General features: G+C 37.3%; 1 protein-coding gene across 1 annotated transcript in view; it reads right to left on the minus strand.

Annotated features, from left to right (window-relative positions):
• The window catches only part of UBAC2 (UBA domain containing 2), a 233,632-nt gene that overhangs the window by 129,260 nt on the left and 86,831 nt on the right, over positions 1 to 17,541 (minus strand). The window lies entirely within an intron of this gene.

Genomic DNA, 17,541 nt, shown 5'->3' on the forward strand with positions numbered 1-17,541 from the left:
CACGTTCACAGCCATCCTGAGCTGCATGCAGCCTGTGGGCCACAAGTTGGACACCCTTGCTTTATGGAGATCGGTGGGACCACACAGATGAAGATCAGAATCTTAGGGCCTTTCCTTCATCTATAAACCTTTCCTAAGTGAAGAAGAAGAAAAAAAAACACATTAAATTTCATGCATGTAGTGAATTTTTTAAGTGATGGAGAAGGGAGAAAGAGAGGGAGAGAAACATAGATTGATTGCCTTTTGCCCCGACTGGAGATGGAACCTGCAACCTAGCTATGTGCCCCGACTGAGAGCAGAACCTGCGACCTTTCACTTTGCAGGACGATGCCCAACCAACTGAGCCACACCAACCAGGGCTTCATGTCATCTGGGTTGGGTCCCATATAAGAAACCACTGCGAAAGCTACTAAAGGAAAGCCAGAAACAAAGTTTCCTTAATTTCAGAGTATCTTTATGGTATACTAGCTATATGACTACATTTGATCTTAAACTATTCTACGTATGAATCAACATCCTGCTTCACAGCACTGAGAGGACTCTTTTATCTGCTGTGAAGTTAACCATATTTACTTCCTTCACAATTTTATGTTTATTTCTAAAAGGATCATTTGGTTAATTTAAAAAAAACACCTCAACGGTATTATGTTCAAATCAGTATAAATGCATTGATTCTTCAGTGACATCACAGAATAGTACAGATAGTACAGAATAGTAAATGTTAGATGTCAGAAAGGACATCAGGTAAATATGAAGAGCTCAGTAACTTACAAAATAGTCCACACAGTATGCAATCTTTTCCTTTATACAATCCTGTGAAACAGGATGAGCAGATAGTATTGGCCACACTTTACAAATAAACCTAATAAGTTAAGAAAAAGCACCTGGTAAATCAGAGCTAGCATGAGGAATGTAATCCTAACTCCATAAAAAAAACAACTGAATGAGACCAAAAATGTAATAGAAGGCTTAATTGTTTCACTATATACCAGCAGACGGGCCATCCTTAAAAAGGACAAATAACTAATAGTTGGTAGATTATAAACTCAGCTAGGCTGTCAGTTATGTGGATGAAGATGTTGTCCATTATATAGAAAGCACATGGTACACAGCCTGGTCCACAGAAGGTTCTCAAATCTCCATCTAATCAAATAGCACATGTTTTGTACTATTACTAACAATATTCTAAAGTCCTACTGAAATATGAAGTTCTTAATTTCTCAATGAAGTGAAAAGGAACCCCTAAATGATTAATTACATGTTAGACCATAGGTGTAACAGAAGATCATTACCCTCTAGCACCCTGTAATTTAAACCAGAGCTATTAAAAGATAGAGCTGGTGCTACATATGCTGATCAACGTTTCTCTCTCTCTTTTCCTCCATCCCTCCCTCCCACCCGCCTGCCCTCCCTCTTCCTCTACCTCTCCCTTCCTCTCTGAACATACTCTCAGGTGAGAATTAAAAAAAAAAAAAAAGAGCTAACTGCCCAACAAGCCCATTTAAATGCAGATACAGAAATATGTTCTCCTTGGAAATAATTTCATATTTCAAGAGGCAAAGGGCAGTGAAAAAAAGTAAATCTAAAAAAAAGTAGCAGCCAATTTTAAAAGGGGAAGCACTGATCTTAAATTAGCCCTTAAAATGATCTATTCTGGTCACTTTTTAGCCTATTGTAATTTATTATTCTTTGCAAAGCTAAAAATATTTGCTCACTGACTATTCAGGTAAGAATAAAAGCTGGTGTGCTGACAATATGGCCCACTCTTTTGAATCCTGGCAGAACTAAATGTACCCATGAGAACTGTTGTCAATAGAAGTCTATTTTATATTCAACTCTGAAAAACTGATCATTTTTAAGATAATCCCCAAGTTTTATTTCAACTAAAAGCTCTATTTGATAAGAAGGAACAATTATTTACTGTTTACTACATGCCACTTTTCAGAGCACTTGATAAGCATTATGTATTTAATCCTCACTACTTTTAAGAGATGGGTACAAATATCATCTCCATTTTGCTGATGAGGAAACTAGAATGGCAGGCCACATGGAGAGGTGGAGCCAGCAATTAAATCCAGACCACCTGACATCAGTTCCTGTAGCCTAACTTGGAGTCTGAGGATGTTACCACTTCTAGAAACATGTCCATTATGAGATGGCTCTATTCCTCTACTTCCTGTGGCTTTCTGTGGCTTGGATATCTCCTTTTACCACACTGGGACTGTAGACCATCTTCTTTCCCTGCAGGGACCCCTAATTTCTCTGCAAACTCAAGCTTCTTTCTCTCAGTCACCCACAACTCATCATCCTTCTCTATTCCATGGTATTTAGCCAGTGAATCTTGCTTGGGTTTTCTCCTCTTGCACTCCCTCACCCATCTTTTCTCTGCCCAATATCATCATCCTAGTCCAGATGCTGGCATCATAGACATATAACTACAACTTCTTTTCCACTGGCCCCCTCAATTGTTATACCAGAAGCCAGCAGATTAATAATAACAATAATACTTGCTAAAAATTATGTTACAGTGCTCTAACACACATATGTGTGTGTGTTTGCTCATTCAAGTCTCACAACTCACGATAATTCTGTGAGGCTCTTGTCATTACTATCCCTGTTTTACAAAGAAATTATGCTCCAGCAAAGCTGAGTAACTTTCCCAAGGTCACACAGCTAGTAAGTGGGAAAACCAGGCTCTAGATGGGCAGTCCATTTCCAGGGTATTCACCCGTGACCACTGTATGTCCCTTTTAAACAAGTAGAATTATATGCCCTAGATTCTCAGAGAGCCTTGGAAGAGACACTTACTGCTCATCGAACACTCTTAAATTCACTAGAGGGGCACGTGTGACTACTTCTGGCCAATCAGTGAGAACAAAAGTAACATATGTCACTTTTAGGCTGAAGCATTAGAGAGCAGTGAGGAATATTCCATCCCACTCTTCTCTCCTACCACAGCAACCAGTGATGTTCTTGATGGTGGGTCCTTTGTAAGCAGGGGTCCTTGCATGAGTAAATGGAGACTTCCCTACCCCCACATCCAATCCACCTGTATTAGCCAAGTAGTGCAAACAAGGAATACACTCATGCGGTGATTTTCAATCTGGGTGACTATTTAATCAGGGGCACTGACCTCTTTTCCCTTAGAATTGTCAAATTAAAAAAAAAGAGACAACAGCCAACACAACAACAGATGTCTGATGTGAATGAATCAAAATTATACCTATTTTTTTGGGGGGGGTGTCAGACTGGTAAAAAATGTATTTCTTATTGTGCCACAGAATTTTGAGATTCTGTGTGCCATGAGATAGAAAAGACTGAAAATCAATGTACTTATGTATTCAGCCACTGAGATTTCAGGGTTGATTTGTGGCTACAACATAAGCTAGCCTTCTGGTTAATAAAATGTTTCACCCAATTAGAATGAAACAGAACAATAAACACAGTGTAAGAAAAGAAAAATGCAGACACTGACCAGTTCTCCTGGCAAACACTTATCTTCCTTAATCCCACTTTCACTGTGTTGTTTCATGCTCAAGGACTGAGAATAGTTCCCCATGATCTACCACATGAAGTCCAAGTTCCTTTCCTATACTTTCAAGCCCATGCCACCCAATTCCCCTCCATTACTCAACATGTGCCACTTAAGTTAGCCTAGTTGGTTTTGCCTCTGTCCCATGAATATAACAAATATTTCATTCTCACTGGTTGGATTATTCCATTTCCTCCATGTATTCTTTACACTAACATCCCAATTGTACCTACTTCTTTAATTTTTCTTTTACTACTCAAAGCCACTCATCTTTCTTTCCACAACTTATTTAGCTTTTATATAGTTTTAACTTTACAAGTATATTACCTTACAACAGAAGAGAAAAAGACACACTGCCCTAAAAACCTATGGACTGGTTTTGGTTTGAGGGCTAGTCAGCTACCATGTACTGGTACTGGGCCACACAGCAGGAGGTGAGCAGTGGGCAAGTGAGAGCAAAGCTATACTTGCATTATGGCATGAGCTCCACCTCCTGTCTACCTTCTCTCTTCCCCACCCTGGGGGCCATGGGAAACTTGTCTTCCACAAAACCAGCCCCTGATGCCAAAAGGGTTGGGGACTGTTGAGCTACACCACCTCTGTCCATTCTTTTAGCCTTTCTAGATTTGTTTTTTTTTAAATCAAAGAAATAACATTGTTCTATAATATGCAAGCTCTCTGCCAACCATCATACAGCCTATGACCTATTATTTCATGTGCATTACTCTTATCCCTCAACTGAGACATAAGCTCCACTGAGGTTTGCATATAGATAATGCTAAAAAATATCTGTTGACTGCTACCTGAAGATATTATATGATTTGTTATTAAAGTATGACAGATGAGAGGTTTTATTATTGCATGTCATAATTTGTTAGGCAGCAGAAAATAATTAATACATGCTTGATACTAAAATATTAATCATGAAAAACCTATTAAATTGGAAACTGGAATGACATTTAAGTCAGTAAAGATTTCTTTTCCAGAGAGAATGTTTTCTGTTGAGAGTATAAGAGGAGTGCCACTAGCTTTTCCTCTTCCTTTCAAATACAAAGAAGCAATATACAAGTACAGTACATTTATTAATTTATCCCTGATGATGCATATCCACACTGTTCAAATTTAGAGAAATCTCTGCATTACTGTATTGTTGTTAGACAGAAGAACTGTACAAAAAGTAAATACAATTCACGATTTTACTTTATTTTTCAACAGCTTTCCTTCCTCAAAAAATGTAAACACCTCTTTTGCTTTATTTGTTCACTTATTATATAGCTTGTTGTATTAAAAATGCCTTTTATTTCTGATTTAAACTTTATTGTATTTTTCCATTACCATTTAGTCCCCTTTTACTCCCCTCCCCCCAGCAATCACCACAACCTCCCCCCTTGACTAGCTGTCATCTGCTCTCCATCTATGAGTCTGTCTCTGTTTTGCTTGTTACTTCAGTCAACAACAAAAAAACAAACAATCCAATTAAAAAATGGGAAGGGACCAGAATAGACACTTCTCCAAAGAGGACATACAGATGGCCAAAGACATAAGATGCTCAACACCACTAAAAAAAAATAATCATCAGAGAAACGCACATTAAAACCACAATGAGATACCAACTCACAACTGTCAGAATGGCTATCATCAATAAACCAACAAACAACAAGTGCTGGTGAGGTTGTGAAAAAACAGGAACCCTTCTGTACTGTTGGTGGGAATGCAGATTGGTACAACCAGTATGGAAAGGAGTATGGAGATACCTCAAAAAATTAAAAATGGTTCTGCTTTTTGACCCAACAATGCTTTTTAAATGTCTTGTCTACTCAACTGAAGTGCTTGTCTACTCAAGCACTCAGATAGGAACAACATTACTCTTGCATTCCACATGGCACCTACCAAAACTGACCCAAACCAAGAACTCAAATAGATTTTGATTGGCTTTTATCAGTTCATTCAGAGTATGAGAATATTTATTTTTAGTTTCTGTATCTTGAAGAATGACTCTTCCCATGCAGGTTTGAGGAGAAAAAAGTGTGTCAGAGTGAAACTACAAAGAGGCCACAAAAATTTTTAATCCTACTTTAAAAAGAAAATAACATTTTGATGTGTTCTTATTGCTTGAGAGCAGTAGTTCCATTAATTTTCCCTTAAGTCCTATAGTGAAACACCTGCTTTTTAAAAATATACACAGTGAAAATACATGGGGTTAATGCCTGTATTATGGTTTAAAAAATAAATACAAAAACATATTATCAAATACTGTTCTATCATATACTATAATTGAGAGAGTAATGTAAGTATTCCAACTGCTATCTCATGCTCTCTCATGTATTCTTGTCTATTTTTCCCCATTAAGGGAACAAGAGTTACAGGTTTTACCTAAAGAATAGCTATAAAGAGGATCATCAAAAACAGACCCAGAGCCACAACATCCACATGACAAGAAATCAAAGCAGTTTCTGTTTTTTGTTCCAACAATCTGGTACAGGCTCTACCTGAGACATGGCCTATGACAGTGCTTATACCTACACATGTGGTCTCTGAAGAGACCCACAGACTGGTCAGTCAGGGGCAGGAGTAGGGCTGAGGAATACTGTAGGTCTTTATTATATAGAATTTAGGAAGCAAAAGTGTATTCTAGGACTTCCGCCAAGATGGAGGTGTAGGTGGAACCACCTTGCTTCCGTGCACAACCAAATCTGAGAACAACTATTTTTAACAACAAAAAACACAACCAAGCCACACAGAAAATCGACAATACGGAGTCCAAAGACAACGAAATGCTCAGCTAAACCAGTAAGAGGAGCGAAGCCAGCAGCGGAGCAGGTTGGCAAAAAAAAATCCCCAAACGGGTGGTGTGCAAGCAGCCGAAAGCGCAGATCGAGGGCTGGCTACGGGAGCACACAGGGACGAGGCTCAGCGGGCTGTCTGCGGTCAGTCGCGCATTTGCATACAGATAAACCAGTGAGGAGGGGAGCAGGTGAGGGGCAGCAGGCTCGCACCATTCCGATCGGATAAACAGGCCCAGGGGGAATGGTGTGACTGGACGGACTGGGCTAGCGGAGAGGACCGCCATTGCTCCCTCTCTGACCACGCCCCCACACACAGCGTCACAAACCAGCGACCTGGGTCTCCCCGTCCTGGTAAACAACTAAGGCTTCGCTCCTCTTACTTAACAGCGTGAATAGACGAAAAATGGCTCAAGAACAACTCAGAGCCCCAGAACCGATAAATCTAAGCGATGAAGAAATAGCCAATCTTTCAGATGCACAGTTCAAAACACTGGTTATCAGGATCCTCACAGAACTGGTTGATTTTAGTCACAAATTAGAAAAACATATGGAAGCTAAACTAATTGAAATGAATGGTAATGCAAAGGAAACCAATAGTAATGGAAAGGAGATTGGGACTCAAATCAATGGAGTGGACCAGAAGGAAGAAAAAAATGATCAAACAGAAAAGAATGAAGAAACAAGAATTCAAAGAAATGAGAAGCTTAGGAACCTCCAGGACATCTGTAAACGTTCCAACATTCAAATTATAGGGGTACCAGAAGGGGAGGAGTCATGAGTGGAAACCTTATTTGAACAAATAATAAAAGAGAACTTCCCCATTCTGGCAGAGGAAATAGACTTCCAGGAAATCCAGGAAGCTCAGAGAGTCCCAAAGAAGTTGGATCCAAGAAGAAACACACCAAGGCACATCATCATTACATTAGCCAAGATTAAAATGAAGGAGAGAATCCTAGAAGCAGCAAAACCTAAGGGGGCAGTCACCTACAAAGGAGTTCCCATCAGACTGTCAGCTGATTTCTCAAAAGAGACCTTACAGGCAAGAAGGGGCTGGAAAGAGGTATTCCAAGTCATGAAAACCAAAGACCTACAACCAAGATTGCTCTATCCAACAAAGTTTTCATTTAGAATGGAAGGACAGATAAAGTGCTTCTCAGATAAGACCAAATTCAAGGAGTCCATCATCACCAAGCCCTTATTATATGAAATGTTAAAGGGACTTACCTAAGAAAAAGAAGATTAAAAAAGATGAACAGTGAAAGGACAGCAAACTCACAGTTATCAACAACCACACCTAAAATAAAAGCAAATTAAGAGGACAGCTAGATGAGGAGCGGAACCATAGAAATGAAGATCACATGGAGGGTTAGCAACAGGGGAGTGGGAGGAGGAGAAGGGGGGAGAAGGTACAGAAAATAAACAGTAGATAAATAGACAGTAGATAGAAAATATATAGGGGGGAGGGTAAGAATAGTAGGGGAAATACAGAATCTAAAGAATTTGAGACACGTGTTCATGAACTAAAGGGGGAAATGGTGGGGGAGGGGTATGCAGGGTGGAGGGGAATGGGGGGGAATAGAACAAATGTAATGGCATAATCAATAAAAAAGTTTAAAAAAAAAGAATTTAGGAAGCAAGAAGTAAAATGGAAAGGAAAAAAGTACCCCATTAGGGAACCAGTTGTCAAATTATTTGAAGTTTGTGTTTGGCAAAGCGCTAAAAAGGTGATAGGTACATGTAGTCATTATACTATTCTTTCTGCATTTGTGAATGTCTCAACACTTCTACAATACATTTTAAAAACAGGTAAGTCTCCAACACATTCCCATACTCTTGTTACATCAGGAATAAAAGCAGAAATTCAGGAATGTATTTACAAAGGACTGAGAGAAAGATGGCAGAGGATATCACATAACTGCAAGTCTCTGTCACTATTTAGTTAGCTGAAGCCACCCAAACCATATGAGAAGACAGGAATGAGACACACATGGCCACATTCATATTCTACGTTCACATGGAAGGGTAGTCTCAATAGAACTTCAGAAAGTTCTAGTAAGAAATGGTTTTGGTGACAAAGTCACCAGCAAAGAACATATACCAGAAATCCACATAAAAAGATTGTCAGGGTTTTTTCATAACCATATATATATATATACACATGCATGCATAATGTTCCTTGATTAACTTGATCTCCTAACACAAAGGGCTACTTCCTTTTCCTTAAACTATGTCACAGTTCAAATCTATCTAAGAATCTCACATTTAGGAATACTGCGAGCACACACACACATTTGAAGTTAAATATAAATGTTACCAGTTCTGTTAGCTAAGATTCATTTATAGATAACAGAACCCTCTCAAGTCATTTTAGGCAAAAAAAGATTTTACACAGAAAAGATTGTTTATAAAATTGCTGGAAGGGCTAGAAGGGAAGATCCAGGCTGTGCCTCCAGGAAGACTCCTGAAAAAACACGTAAGGACTGATCTACCCAGAAGACTGTTTCCTCCACTACATTGAAGACCCTAGGAAATTAGGAAGTCATTAGATTATTTCAGCAGAGTCTAGGGATCAGGAAGTTGCCTGAAGATTAACTTCCAGAATCCTGTTGGGTCCGTAGATGGACCAGCAAAGTGGTATTTCATATGCTACCGCTTTGGCTCACAATGAACTCAAACACCATACAAGTACTTCTGATTGGTGGAGCCTAAATCATAGCCAGAATTCTGGATGCAAGAGAGTTAAGAAATAGAGATTTCAGTTTTTCAACCTCTGATTTATGTGGAGGCACACAAGGAAAACCATGGAACAGATAATGACCAAGCCTATCTAACTGTATCCACCATACCACAGAAAACAATGAAATACTCTACCGAAAGGGAAGAAGAAATACCCGATTTTAAAAAGATAAAGAAAAGTCAACAGACGTCACAATCAAATGCAAAACAAAATGTAAATGGGCTTTTAAAGTAATAGGATACCTCTGAATATAGTTTTGGTAGTACATAATAATAAGGAATTAAAAATAATTTTGTTGCTGGCTGGTGTAGCTCAGTGGATTGAGCATGGGCCTGAGAACCAAAGGGTTGCCTGTTCAATTCCCAGTTAGGGTACATGCCTGGGTTGCAGGCCAGGTCCCCAGTAGGGGGTGAGCAAGAGGTAACCACACATTAATGTTCCTCTCCCTTTCTCCTTCCCTTCCCCTCTCTCTGAAAATAAATAAATAAATAAAATCTTTTAAAAAATCATTTTCTTAGGTAAAATAATATTATGGTTATATAAGAAATGTCATATTTTTACAGCTTACTAAAATATGAAATAAAATAGTGATGGTAAAATATGATGGTGAAAATGCTTCAAAATACTTAAAGTGAAAGTAGTTTTTGGGGGAATAGAAGGAGAAAAGATGGCAATAATGTTAATTATTAAATCTGGGTAATAGGGCTCTCTCTTTTGTGATCAACATTTTTCATAATGGAAACCTTTAACACATCATGTCAACAGAAACATGAGAAGTACAAATTATTTTTATCTAATGTTTCATTTTCAAAAACTTTAATTCTACCATATTATTAAAATAAGGTTCATCTTCTATACCTGTTAAAGGGTGTATACCCTTTAAAATACCAAGATCATAAAAGAAAAAAAAATGAGGATTGTTCCAGATTGACAAATAAAGGGCCATAACAATTAAATGTAGGACACAATTATGGAATGGACTATATATATTTTTTCTTTTTGCTATAAAATAGGACATTATTTGGACAATTGCCAAATACGAATAAAGTAATATACCAGGTCTGTCTGGAAAAAGTCCAACCATTGTGAACATAATGAGAACATTCTGCATGACATCAATGTAACCTAGCAGCCAAGGAGAGTGGACTGGAATACGCATGCATGAACAATGACAACCTTACTGTACTAGTCAGTGAGGGCAGTAGATGCACCATTGAGTGAGCATGGGTACTGTGTGGCTGTTGCATCCAAAATGACTGAGCAAGCAGAGCAACAAATCTGCGCCAGATTTTGTGTTGAGCTTGAATATTCCTTCACAGAAACTACTGTGATGATTAAGAAGGCCATGGCTATGGGCAACTGGTAACCAGCAACTTCATCACAACAATGCACTCACTTGTGCATTACGTTTTGTGCAGAGTTTTTGACAAAGCATCAAATCACCCAGGTGACTTAGCCCCACTACACCCCAGATTTGGAGCCCTGCAACTCCTGGCTTTTCCCAAAACTAAGATCACCTTTGAAAGGGAAGAGATTTCAGACAGTCGATGAGATTCACTAAATTACAACCAGGCAGCTGATGGCAATTGGGAGAACTGTATGAGGTTCCAAGGTGCCTACTTTGAAGGGGATTGAGGCATCATTGTCCTATGTACAATGTTTCTTGTATCTTCTTCAATAAATGTCTCTATTTTCATAGCACATGGCTGGATACTTTCTCGACAGACCTAGGTATACTGACATACCTATGGATAAAGAACCATTACATCTACAACTTGCTCTCAAATGATTCAGAAAAAATATGCATACACAGAAAATGTACGTGTACATAGAATGATAAAGCAAATGTAAAAAAATGTTAATATTATCTAACATAAACCCACAGGGCATCTGGGTTTAGGGTAGAAGAGTTTTTTGCCCTATACTTGTAATTTTTCTATATCCTGAATTAGTTCAAAGTTTTTTAAAAGTATAAAACATAGTGGCAGCATTTGGGACCTTTGAAGAGAAACAGCACAGTTTCTTCTGTCTATTAAATTAATAACTAAAAAACTGGAGTATCACAGGTAGTGCTTTTTCAGACAACATTATATAGGATATTATACTCTAATCTAAAAGTTTTTTCAGCATGTGCTTATTTTGTACTCCTCATTTCTGCAGCAAAATTTGAATACCAGTCATAAATGTTTTCCATACACACTAACATTTACCTTTATAAACATTTGCAACACTGCAGTTGAAAAATATACATAGGACACCTTGCTTTGATAAGTTTATAGTCTCAAATTATTTCCTAGTACACTGAACAGAAAAACTGTTTTCACCTAAGAAAAAGAAGAAAGTAGCACTACACTGTGTTTCACACAGGAAAATACCTGAACTAAGCATCAGAGAGGCATGACTAGCTAGACTCTGCCACTTAAATAGGCATGACTCTAGTGACTCAATTCTCAGAACCTCTGCTTTCACACGAGACACAACAATATCGTGATCTACTTTTGCAAGTCTGTCGTGGATGTTCATTTAAAACATATGAAAGGCAAAGTTTTATGGTACAAAATAGTTAATTACATCCAAATGTAATTATTAAGATTCCTTAAGAAAAAGTACAAATCTGCTACTAATCTTCAAATAGTATGTACAATATTAACATCTCATAATTCTACTTTGCATTGTTTTTCCATTTTGTTGCTAATATTAACAAACATATCCTGGGTCGAATAATTTATTTATGCATAAATATTTATTAAGGGACTACTAATGTCAGGCACTGCTCTAGGCACCAGGATAAGAACTGAAAATAATACAAACCAAATTATCCTAATTATTCTTAGGTTCTATAAGCCAACATTCAACATTAAGTAAAATAATATTAGTTTAGGGGAGGGGATAATTTTGAGTATTATTCTGGCTTTGTGGTATCCAAGATAGGTTCTGTGCCTTTCCAAATATTCTCTGAACTATAGTTCAAACTCTCTTTCTGCTAAATAAGCCAGAGTTGATTATATTACTTCAACTAACAAGCATGCCTGTGCTCTTGTAACTGAGAAAGCCTTTTTTTCCTTTGACCTCAGATAATGAAAGCACATTAGATACTTAAGAACTCGACATCTATCATGTACCAAAAAAATCAAACCTAAGATTGATAGGGACAAGATTATTTTTATGTGTTGTATATTTTGCTATGGTTACCAAGACGTGGTTAGCATTTTGAAATTTTTTCTTAGAATAATACAATGATCTGAATCTAAAATCTTTCATAAGGTGCAACTTTCCATGATAAACAAGAACAGGAAATGAATCTCAAATACAACCAGACATCTAGTTCCCTTCACTATTATGTATTCTGCTATTATCTGGGCCTGACATCAAACTTCCTGACATTCTACCCTAATTTAAAATTATTATTTTGATTTCTGTTTGAATAAAACATATTTCCTATTAAACTGGAAACTTTGACATATACTCAAATATTTTAAGTTCTATGAGGAAGACAGCTTACAATAAAGGAATTGAGTAGCAAAGCAACTTACAAAAGCAGAAATGAAAACAGATGTTAAACTTCTTTGAAACAAATTTTTGCTAACAGCCTCAACCAAAGCTATTTCAGTCAACTACTAGAAATATTCTACTCTGTGAAAAGATCTCAACAAACTTCATGGGTCAGCAGCTCTACAAAGGTGTGGGCTCTTTCAAGGTTCTATCTCAAGGTCACCCAGCAATGTTTCCATTATGTACTATGGGATTTCAAAACATAGGTGATAAGCTCTGCAAAAGCTTTGTTTACATCACTGGTGCTCCATCAGGGGCAACATTTTGTCTCCCAGCTGTCATCTGGCAACATTTTTAGTTGTCATAACTAGGTGGAGCAGGGGAGGGATATTGCTACACATCCTATAATGCACAGGATAGCCTCCTATGACAAAGAACTATAAGAACCAACAGTACCTACCAAGGCTGAGAAAACTCTAGGTTAGATCAAATATGCTACTGCCCTTCACAATCATATATAAAATTACTAATGGTGTGGCTTTCCATATCCTCTGGTGATAGCTCACAGACCCTTTCAAACAGGATGCATTAAATCTCCATCCTACCCCCTGTGGAAAAACACTCTGGCCACTGAAACTCTCACTGAAATCCCTGCAGTGTGAAAAGCCTGAGTCTCCTTTCACAATTAATCAACAACCTGTAAGGGTAAGAAAATCTACTGCTACTTTATTTGATTCTCAAGACACTGGCCTTTAAACATTACTAATGTCTTGACTATACTGAGTAGCAATCTGTTTTTAAAACCATTCCTCAATGACAAGTGCATAAGTGAGGCAACAGGAGGCTCTTCCTCTCCTTACATGTCTTTTCATACCATAATCTTTCTTTTACCACTTTACAGAAAATGTTGCTCAAGGTTTCTGGGCCTGTTTCTTCAAAGGAGATTACAATTTGCACTGTAGAGGGTTATTCTGAGGATTAAGTGACATCAAATGTATACCCAGAGTGCCTGGGATGTGCATAGTAAGTGTGCTGCTCACTAATTCGTGGATGTTAGACACATAGCATTATATACCCAAATACTGAACTGATCAGAAGTTTAAGAACTATTCAGTTAGGAAAAGAGGTACTTTGAGAATATAAAAATGAATGGATTATATATTTCTGTCTAGGTATGATCCTGGAAGTGATTTTTTAAATCCACAACATGTTAATCCTTTAAAAATATCATTGAACTCAAATTTGAAATTTAATTTTTACATTTTTTTCATGAGTAACAGATTTTAGGTGACTTACAAAAAAAGTAAAAAGAAAAAAGGGCATTAGTACAAAAGATTAATTAAAATAACTAGCATATGGCAGACAAAATTTCAATCATAACCAGATCCCTTTGGTATTAAAAAATACTCATTTCACTGCTCTGTGCTGTGTCCCAGACGCACCATGCTGTGGGAGCTAGAGAAGAGATCCTCCCTTTAAAAAGCATCAAGTTGAGAGAAAGGTCAATTAGGTAAATAATTACCAAACCAAGTAATAAATGTTACATGAACTTTTAAACATAAAGTCGTCTCTGAGCACAAAGGAAGGCGTGATTAATTCTAGCTGGGGTAGCATTTCATGTAACAAATATTCATGGTGAGAGTTAAAGAATAAGCAGAAGTTAGCCAAGCAAAGGGAGAAAGGACGTTGTGATCAGAATTATTTGCATGAATAAAATAAGAAAGTAAAATGACACAAGAGTGATAGGTAGTGATGGTGAATAATGAAGTTTAGCTGATGTGTAGAGTACAAGGGCAGAATAAGAGAAAATGAGACTAAAATATTCGGTTGGGACTCAATCCAGAGATGCCTCACTAACAAGTTAAACTTCATACATTATCAGTAAGAAGTCTCAGGTTTCTGAAGGTATAAAAAGAAATCAGACTTCCTTCGGAGATAAAATAAGGGTTAGGGATAATATAGACTGATGGCTTTGAGATGATGATAGGGAGAACAGTTAGGAGGTTACTGCAATAGTCCAAACAAAGGGAAATGAAATGGAATCAAAAGACTAGTAACTTTTCATTCATTAATTTACTCCATCCATCCATCCACCATCCATTCAGGGATCTACCCAACATGTGCCCACTATATGTGAGCCACTATGCTAATCAAGGCATGATCAGTCAGTAAGATTGACATTGTCTCCTGCTTGCATAAGGCTTATGTTTTAGTAAAGGAGAAAGATATGAAACCATTCTTTACAAAACTGATTTTTTTTATGGTAATAAGTACTATGAGAAAGTTCTAAGAAAGCATATCACTATGACCTAGTCAGGGAGTGGGGGTAGTCAGAAAAAATTTCTACAAGAAGTGATATTTTCCTGAAGCTCTAGAGCTGAGACTATTTATTATCTCACACCTCTCATTCTAAATAAACACTTTGAGAAACTCCTCTCATTAGTCAACTTTACTTTGTGCAATCACATTTAAGTACCTATTCATTAAAATCTCTGATAGCTCTAACTAAACTAGTAAGTATTGCTGGGAGGAAAAAATAGAATTGGGGATATGCAGAGAAGGGTGGGAAGAAGTTAAAGGGTAAGGAGTGGGAAAGAAGAGATAAAGGGGAGTGGGAAAGAAGTCATAAAAGAAGAGAGCTCAATAAAGTCTTTAGCTACACAACTGAAGACTTTATAGAGTAACTCATTAAGGAAAGAAAGTCTAAATTTCTGTTGTGTTTACCCTGAGTAACATAATCCTCTGCAAACTGATAAATACAGGAACCTGTCCATTTCTGCTTTTTCTTAACTGGGAGGCACTTTCTGTTTACAGTGAAGTAATCTAGGTCAAAATTCCAACTCTGTCAACTGAGTTTTATATGCTCCTGGGCAGATTTCTTAAGTCTCTCTGAAAATCAGTTTTTATACCCGTAACTAGATAAAACCATAGCAAATTCACAGAGTATATTTTTAAAATAAGAATCAAAGGAGAAAATATAGTTAAAATATTTAGTAGTTCAACTTATCTATTTTTCTAAACATTATTAATGTAATCACTTCAAATTTGAAGGCTCTGGTGGCTCTATCTTTATTCAGAGAAATATTGCTTTATTTCTAAAGGCATCAATCATTGTTCTGCCTGTGATGATAATATGTATGTTGAATATTTAGCCCAAGTTCAAACCAGAGGGACAAATAATTTAGAAAGCTAACTGACACATATTGTTAACTTGCCCACAATACCCACTTCCCTTAAAATATCCCAACGGTTGATATTTGAGATGACCACAGATGATTATAGGTGCACTGCTACTCTCTAACTGACAGTCAGTTCTACAGAACCAAATCCCTTAGCACTTTTTAAGATAAAAAGTTATACTACCTCTTGGCACTAACTCTCCTACCACCAGAGTAACACTGTAGCCCAAATGAAAGTCTAACATAGGGCTACAAAATTAAGAAAGAATTACATTAAATATCTGTGACAGATTCTTTTAAACAGGTCTACATAACCAAGTCAGTTCACCAAATAATTATGGTGGCACCATAATATCAAGAACAATAGGAAAGATCCCTATATGCTGAGTCTAGAAGAAAATTTATTCTGCTGGAAATTGGGTGTTTGAAAAAAGAAGAACATTAGCCCCAGCTGGTGTGGCTCAGTGGATTGAGCACGAGCCTGCAAAGCAAAGGGTCATGGGTTCAATTCCCAGTCAGGGCATATGCATGGGTTCTCAATTGAGGGGTGTGCAAGAGGCAACCACACATTGTTTCTCTCCCTCTCTTTCTCCCCCCAACCTTGCCTAAAAATAAATAAATAAAATCTTTAAAAAAAAGGAAAAAGTAGAACATTAAGTTCCTGTAGACAGATCCCGAGATGAAGCACATTCTTCCTTGCTCCCTTCAGCACCACCACTCAGGCAGATTATAGAGAAAAGTATATAGATGCCTAAAACACAATTTGCACAGAAATGAAGAATGAGCCTTGAAAAGATGCTCATGGTTGCTGTGATTAGTTGAAAACTGGGATGATATACGACGACCCAGGAAATAGGCTCATAGAAGACAATGTAGCACAGTTAATACAAAGTCTGTTTTATTTTGACTAAAAGAATACTGTCTGAACATGACACAATGCCCTTAATAAAAATCTTGAATGCTTATAGAGGTAATCTGATACAATCAATGAAAAGAAAATAATTTTATTCACAATTGTCATTGTTCTTCAAACACCCACACTTTCAAAAAAAAATACTAACAGTCGAAGATGATGGATTAAATACACATGCTTACCTCCTGTTATTGCCTAAAACGTTGTAAGAATGGCATTAAAAGATTTTTTTAAGGCATAAATCCAGAAAGATAAAGATGAGTTGGCAATTATCAATTTGTTTATAAGTTGGAATATAGGAGTAGAGTGGTAACTAACCTGGCAAATCTGAGAAAACTAAATACTAAACCAGCAATGGTGAACTCTGAGAAGCAAACTAACCCTGAAACTCCCCAAGAGCTACAAGGTTAGCAGTACCATGTTTTTCTGGAACTACTAAGGAGCAATAAGAGCACTGATCCCCTCCCTCTACTCTGCCACTCACTGACTGCTACTCTTCATCCCCTCACAGAAGACTAGAGGTTCATTATCCAAAAATGGTAACAAGAAGTGTCTTGGGACTGGGAGACTCCCATGCACAGTTCAGAGTACAACCACAATACTAAAAATCAGAGTTACATACTAAATGAAAGTTCATATATGAAATGTTGAGAATCCCACACTTATACTCTACAGGTAGTAGACTGGAGATTATGCTCTGGATAATCTGACAATTCACCAGGGAGAAAAAAAGATAAAAAAAATTTGCAGATGCTGATACTGGGAGTTCCTTGTAAAACATTCCAACCTAGGGTCACTACAATGAAGTCCATGGTCATACAGTGGTTTGCACATGATCTATTTCTTCAATTAGCATTTTATTTATTTTTATTTTATTTAACGAATTTATTGGGATGACTCTG

Source organism: Artibeus jamaicensis, unplaced genomic scaffold (assembly GCF_021234435.1).
Source record: "Artibeus jamaicensis isolate MK-2021 breed Jamaican fruit bat unplaced genomic scaffold, CSHL_Jam_final contig_410, whole genome shotgun sequence".
Lineage (NCBI taxonomy): Eukaryota > Metazoa > Chordata > Mammalia > Chiroptera > Phyllostomidae > Artibeus > Artibeus jamaicensis.